Consider the following 8,159-nt stretch of genomic DNA (forward strand, 5'->3'; position numbering starts at 1 on the left):
GGAAGACAACGGAGAAGTCCTTTACCCGATGAACCGGATTAAAGCGCTGGCTCAATCAGGATTGACAATAATCGAGGTTATGTCAATATGCATAATGCGGGGAGTTCAGGTAGAAGTCCCTCATTGATTCGGTTTTCCTACCAGAGATGACCCCTAAAAATGTATGAAGACATTGAAGTCAAAGGTGGTATGTGAAGACATTCACATTGAAGACTATGACGAGAGAAGACATCGCGTGAAGACTATGGAGCGCGAAGACTTAGCAGTTTCGTTGTTCTGTGTTTTTCTTTGTTGAGTCATAGGAACCACCGTACTGTTAAGTGGGGTCCAAGAGAACCAGTCAGAATAACTAAAGTGATGCTTAACCAAAATCCTATGTCTTCGAGTGAAGACTATGAGAGCAAATCTTGTCCAGAGTTGGATAAGTCAACTTTGCTTGTAGCCCAAGTAAAGTTGCCGTGTGTATTTGAAATCTGACTGTTGGAACACGTGTCAGTTCCTTAGTGACCCAGGGTCATTTCGGACAAATCAGGTCGGGTTTCCTAGTGGCTATAAATAGCCCACCCCTTACAACCATAAACGGTTGCTGCTCAGAGTTAGAGTACGGCTTTTGTCGTTTGAGAGCAACCCACCTAGAAGCCTTTGAGAGAGAATTCCTTGCGAGGATAAAGCCCTAAACACCCAGAGCCAAAGAGTGTTAGGCATCACTTTAGTCTTCCTGTATGTGTGATCTGAAGACTTATTACACTTGAGGACTGTGAATCCTCCAGCCGGTTAGGCGTCACGTTCTGAGCATCCAAGAGTCATTGTGGATTGTCGGTGAACGAAGTCTGTGAAGGTTTGGAAGTCTACCTTCAAGACTTACCAGAGTGATTGGGCAAGGACTGGGTGTTCTTAGCTCAAGGGGAATAAGGTGAAGACGAGGTCTTGTGAGTTGAATCTCAGCCTCCCCAACCAGACGTACAGTTGTCACAGCAACTGGAACTGGTCCAACAAATCATTGTCTTCAATGAGTCACTGGTTTCATCCTTCCCTTCCCTTTGCTTACTGTTGGTCCTTGTGAAGTCATTGTATGATTGCATTATCTTTTGTCTTCACTGAGTGACTACCTGTTCTGTTCGGCTTCACAATATCTTCCTACCTGATCTTACTGCCTAGCTGCTATTAGTCATTATGCTTTCACTTCATTAAATACTTGACTAAGGTTTTCCTAGTGTAGTCTACCTTCCGCTGCATGGTAATAGGTTTATTTCTATCATTTGTCTTCGAAACTTCCATGTTTTGAAAACTTTCATAAAAATCGCCTATTCACCCCCCTCTAGTCGATCACTAGCACTTTCAATTGGTATCAGAGCAAGGTACTCCCTTGTTCTGTGTGATTCGGTTTAACCACCTGGAGTTTTAGCTATGTCGACTGCAGGGATAATTAATGTCTCCGCTGCTTGCCCCGTCTTCGATGGAACTAAATATCCCTACTGTAAGAATAAGATGCGCATGCATCTTGAAGCCATTGATGTCAACCTATGGTATGTCATCAAGAATGGCATTCCCAAGGCTGGAGAAGGTGTCACTGCTGCTGATGTCAAGAAGTTCATTCAACTGGACTCTACTGCCAAGAATATCATCTGTGGTCATCTGACCAAAGGACAGTATGGCCGCGTGAGTGCTTTGGAAACATCTAAGCTAGTCTGGGACTGGCTCTCCAAGGTCAACGAAGGCGTCTCAACCCAGAGAGATCATAGAATCAGTGTCCTTCACAACCTCTTCAATCGCTTCAAGAGAAATGACAATGAGAATGTCCAGCTCACGTTTGATCGACTCACTGACATCACAAATGAGCTTCAAGCCCTCGGCGCTAATGAGATCACCAAGCATGAAGTCGTCAAGACACTCCTGAGATCACTTGACAGTTCGTTTGACACCCTAGCCCTGATGATTCAAGAACGTCCTGATTTCAAGACACTCGATCCGTCTGACATACTTGAGAGGCTCAACACACACGAGTTTTAGCTTTCTGAGAAAAGATACATCTACGATCCCAACTATGGGCGAACTCGTGCCTTGAAGGCAAAAGCCGTCTCCTCATCTGAAGAAGAATCTGACAGCAGTTCTGATGATCCTGAAGACATTGGAAAGGAGCTTGCTATGCTTGTGAAGAAGTTCCAAAAATTCACCAAGAAGAAAGGCTTCAGAAAGTCTTCACGATCAAGCTCAAGGAATGATGAAGCTTCTGCTCATGACTACAAGAAGAGAACATGTCACAAGTGCAAGAAACCTGGCCACTACATCTCTGAGTGTCCACAGTGGGACAATGAGAATAAGAAGAAGAAGAAGAGCAAGGAGTATGACTCTGACGACAAGAAGAAGAAATACTCAAAGTCTTCTTCCAAGTCTTCCTCAAAGTCTTCATCACACAAGAAGAGCTCATCTGCCAAGGCACATGCGTTTGTTGGCAAGGAAATGGATTCTGAGGAGGAGTCCGCTTCTGAGGAGGCGGAGGTGGAGTCTGAGGAGGAGTCCGATTCTGGCGTTGCGAGTCTGGCTACAGCATACGTTGCCAAGTCCATCTTCAACACTGAAGACAATGACTTCATCACCGACACTGATGCAAATGACAAGGACTACTCCGCTCCTTCCTACTGCTTCATGGCACGCGGTGCCAAGGTAAACACACGCACTACTCACTATCAAACATCTAGTGACGGTGACTCTGATTGTGGTTCCAAACCCAGCTACAAAACCCTTGCTAAAATTGCAATTGAACAACAGAAAGCTATGGAACACATTCAAAAACTGTTAGACAAAAGCGATGATCCGTTAGACGCTGAAATGACTCGATCTCAGTCCTTAATTGAAGACATAAAAAATCTTCACGTTAAGTATGAGGAACTTGAAAGTCCTCATGAAACGCTCTCAACAACTCATGAAAGGCTTTCCTATGATTATCTTCAAAGGAAGCAAGATCTCGAGAAATTGAGAGCGACTCAAGAAGATGTTCAAAAGGAAAACGAGTCACTTCGCGCCGAACAGATCAGTTCAGCTCAGGAAGGATTTGAACCACCATGTCTTAAATGCATTGAGCGTGATAACACTACTTCTGTTGCTGAATGTTCTACTGCTGCTACCGTTGCAATATCTTCAACTGTTGATGTGGTAACTAACCCCTCTTCTAAGGATACCACTGCTATTGCTGATGAGAATGCTAGGTTGAAGACATTGCTTGAAACAGGGATGTACAAAAGTCTCAAAGGGCATCAAACACTTTGTGATGTCCTCAAAAGGCAGATCCTGAACCAAAACCCTAGGAAAGAGGGTGTTGGGTTCGAAAGGAAAATGAATGCTGATGGGTCTTACTGGAAACCTGAGCAGTACCCCAAAACCACATGGGTTGCTGCAAAGGAACCTTCAGCGGATCCATCCACCCTATCTGGCTTCACTTGTGCTAATCCCATTGTTATTGATGAATCCTTTGATGCAGACTATAAACTGTTTAAGAATCAGAATGGTGAAGTGTTTGCCAGGTATATTGGTACTAACTGCAGGAATGGACCGCCTATGAAGAAGATCTGGGTGCCGAAAAGGTGTTTGGAGAATCTTCCTGTGAATATCATCATGACACCACAGGTGAAGAAGACAAACCCCAGACCACAGGCTTCATACGGTCCAAAGGCTTCATACAGACATAGGACTCACCTGAGTCGCACTAACGCAAATGTTTTGCAGGGAAACCATACTCAGGCCTGTGAATATGAGCCTGTTTCATCAAACCGCCATGTTCATAAGACCAAGAACTATTCTGCTTATTCTTATGAGTACTATTGTCCACCTGCAAGATTTTTTGCTAGGGCTCCAAAGCCAAAGTTCTCAGATGCTGCACTTAGACTCATTGCTTCGAAGCCACCCTTGAAGATGTGGGTGGCTAAGAAAGCTTAACTCTCTTTTGCAGGGAAAGGTCTCCAGCCGAAAACCAAAATCGTCTGACGCTATTGTTGGGGACCTTAAACATCTTGTAGGGCGCAAGATCAAATGCCCAAATGGTCTTATTATGTGTTTTGTTCCTGAGTTGCTTGCTACTTACCCTATCAGTCCTAACCGTGATCTAAGCTTTCATAATCCACTTGCTCGTCAAATGTTTGTGCTTCACAATTCTCTTCGTGAAGCCTATCCCCCCTAACTGCAATGTAGGGTACGACACCAGCAGCTTTAGAATGGATTATTGATAGTGGGTGTACAATTCACATGACTGGCAAGCGAAGCCTTCTCATGGACTCAACCTTACGTCCATCTGACAAAAGTCACATCACATTTGCTAACACTGGTAAAAGCAAGGTATTGGGTCTAGGTAGAGTTGCAATCTCAAAGGATCAACACATGGATAAAGTCATGCTTGTTGAATCCCTTGGTTTCAACTTAATGTCTGTCTCAATGCTTTGCGATTTAAACATGATTTTGATATTTGGAAAATATCGTTGCCTTGTTCTAATGGAATCTGACAAATCTCTAGTGTTTGAAGGGTTTCGGAAAGATGATTTGTACGTGGTAGACTTCTCAGCAGGACCACAACTTGCCATATGTCTTCTAGCAAAAGCTTCTGAATGCTGGCTCTGGCATCGGAGGCTAGGGCATGCTGGCATGAGGAACCTCCACACTCTTGCAAGGAAGAAGCATGTCATAGGCATCGAGGGCGTCAAGTTCAAGAAGGATCACTTATGCGGTGCCTGTGAAGCAGGAAAGATGACGAGGGCCAAGCATCCCTCGAAGACAATCATGAAAACAACTCAACCCTTCGAACTGCTCCACATGGATCTTTTCGGTCCCACTCATTACTCAACTCTTACTACTACTGCTTGTCTCTATGGCTTTGTCATTGTTGATGATTATTCAAGATATACTTGGGTGCATATAATCCTCTACAAGACTGAAGTGCAGGATGTCTTCAGACGCTTCACCAATCGAGCAATGAACAACTATGGCGCCAAGATAAAGCACATCAGAAGTGACAATGGCACTGAATTCAAGAACACTGGCCTAGATACATATCTTGATACCTTAGGCATCACACATGAATTCTCAGCTCCGTACACGCCACAGCAGAATGGCATCGTCGAAAGCAAGAATAGAACACTTATTGAGATGGCCCGGACGATGCTTGATGAATACAAGACTCCAAGAAAATTCTAGCTGGAAGCCATTGATACTGCATGCCATATCATCAACCGTGTTTATCTTCACAAGCTTCTGAACAAGACATCCTATGAGCTCCTTACTAGCAAGAAGCCAAATTTCAGTTACTTCAGAGTATTTGGCGCCAGGTGCTGGATCAAGGATCCACATCACACTTCAAAATTTGCACCAAAAGCACATGAGGGTTTTATGCTTGGATATGGAAAGGATTCGCACTCGTACAGAGTCTTCAACCTTTTTCACTATAAAGTGGTAGAAACAGTGGATGTGCGGTTTGATGAGACGAACGGCTCACAAAGAGAGCACCTGCCAAATGTGCTAGATGAAGTTCCATCCAGTGAATCAATCAAACTTATGGGAACCGGAGAAATCATACCCTCTGAAGCTCAGCCTGAAGAGGAACTTATCATCTCCGCACCTGATCAACCTGAAGACAATGCTCAGCCTGAAGACAATCCCTCTAACAATGAAAATGATCAGCAAGAGCAAAATCTTCGTCCTGTACAACCTCGTGTTGCAAATTAAGTACATATTGAGAGAATAATTGATAGCATCAATGCACCAGGTCCACTCACTCGTTCAAGGGCAACACAGCTAGCAAATTTCTATGGGCACTTCACATTTGTCTCAATATCTGAACCCAAGAAAGTTGAAGAAGCCTTCTTGGGACCTGAATGGATTCAAGCTATGCAAGAAGAGCTTCAACAGTTTGAGCTGAATAATGTATGGGAACTGGTTAAGCGTCCTGATCCTCGCAAGCACAATATAATAGGCACCAAATGGATATATCGCAACAAGCAAGATGAGCATGGTCAAGTTGTCAGAAACAAAGCTCGTCTCGTTGCTCAAGGGTACACTCAAGTTGAAGGGATTGACTTCGATGAAACATTTGCTCCTGTGGCTAGACATGAAGCCATACGCATACTGCTGGCCTATGCAAACCATCATAACATTCTTCTATATCAAATGGATGTGAAGAGCGCCTTTCTCAATGGCAAGATTGAAGAAGTGTATGTTGCACAACCGCCTGGCTTTGAAGATCGAAAACATCCTGACATGGTGTACAAGCTCAACAAGGCACTGTACGGCCTCAAACAAGCCCCTCGGGCTTGGTATGACACACTCAAATACTTCCTGAAGAGCAAAGGCTTCAAACCTGGTTCCCTCGACCCCACCCTCTTCACAAAGACATATGATGGTGAACTGTTTGTGTGCCAAATATATGTGGATGACATTATCTTCGGCTGCACCAATCAGAAATACACTGACGAGTTTGGATGTATGATGCAAGAGCAATATCAGATGTCCATGATGGGTGAGCTAAAGTTCTTCCTTGGTCTTCAAATATGTCAGCAACGCAACAACATCTTCATATCTCAAGAGAAGTATCTCAAAGATTTCCTAAAGAAATTTGGGATGCAAGACTGCAAAGGCTTCACGACTCCAATGCCAGCCAAACATCATCTGGGTCCCGACGACAATGGTAAAGAGTTTGATCAAAAGATATACCGCTCCATCATTGGTTCTTTACTTTATCTATGTGCATCTAGGGCAGATATTTGCTTAGTGTTTGCATGTGTGCTCGATTCCAAGCGGCACCAAAGGAATCTCATCACTTAGCTGTGAAGCGAATTCTTCGATATTTGGCTCACACCCCAACATTAGGATTATGGTATCCAAAGGGCTCAGAGTTTGATCTGGTTGGATTCTCGGATGCTGATTATGCTGGTGACAAGGTGGATCGCAAGTCTACATTAGGCACATGTCATTTTCTGGGACGATCACTTGTATGTTGGTCTTCAAAGAAGCAGAACTGTGTATCTCTCTCCACTGCTGAATCTGAATACATTGCTGCTGGATCTTGCTGCTCTCAGCTTCTGTGGATGAAGCAAACACTCAAAGATTATGGCATTCATCTGAAGCAAGTGCCACTCTACTACGACAACGAAAGCACCATCAAGATTGCCAACAACCCAGTTCAGCACTCGAAGACAAAGCACATTGAAATTCGTCATCACTTTCTCAGAGATCATGTTGTGAAGGAAGACATTGATATCATACACGTCAACACTAAAGACCAATTGGTAGATATCTTCACCAAGCCCTTGGATGAGAAGAGGTTTTGCAAGTTACGGTGTGAGCTAAATATCTTGGAATCCTCAAATGTCCTGTGACCAGGCACACATCCTAACACTTATGCATATTGATGACTTAGATGTGCAACACATGAAGTAAAGTATATCTTCAATCAATCAAGACATACATTCTAAGTGTGAATACATTAATGTGGAATTTGACTTCGGAGCGCCACAATAATTGTGCGCCGTGTCTGGGTCTATACGGTGGGTAACACCACCACCAAATTCTTCTGTTTGAAGTGTTTCACCCATGCATTACATATGCTATGTCTTCACATTTTGTTTGTCTTCATTCTCAACTTGTCTTCATGATTATCTTCACTATGTTGGTTTGATTGTCTTTCTCACATATATATACTAGTGTTTTGTCCTCTACAACATTCACTTATAGCTATGTCTTCTTGTTGAAACTTTTGAACTAAGTGAATGTGATCGGACCCTAACCTCTCTATGCTTTCTATTTCAAACTCTATCTCTCCAAATCATATGCATTGTATTGAAACTGTTGAATATCTTCTCTGCGTCTTTGTCAGCAGAAGATACAGAGACAAACATTAAGTCCGTTTTCAATGCTAATTCCTTCACCTGAAACCCGGAGAAGTGGGAACAACCACCCGACAATCCAGGCGTACGTGGGAACGTGGGACAACTCCAAGTATGTTGCATGTTTGCCATGTGTTCCTCGGATGTGAACCGCCAGGGGCACCTGCTTAATTGCGCTGTGCCGCACACTTCCTTATAAATACATGTCCCCTGCGGTCAAGAAAACCTTCTTCCACCTCTCCACCATGTCAAACCCTAGCGCCCCTGCTAGCTCTCGACTATGCCGACGACGAA

This window comes from Triticum urartu, chromosome 4A, assembly GCF_056163025.1.
Source record: "Triticum urartu cultivar PI428250 chromosome 4A, HENAU_Tu73, whole genome shotgun sequence".
NCBI classification, from domain to species: domain Eukaryota; kingdom Viridiplantae; phylum Streptophyta; class Magnoliopsida; order Poales; family Poaceae; genus Triticum; species Triticum urartu.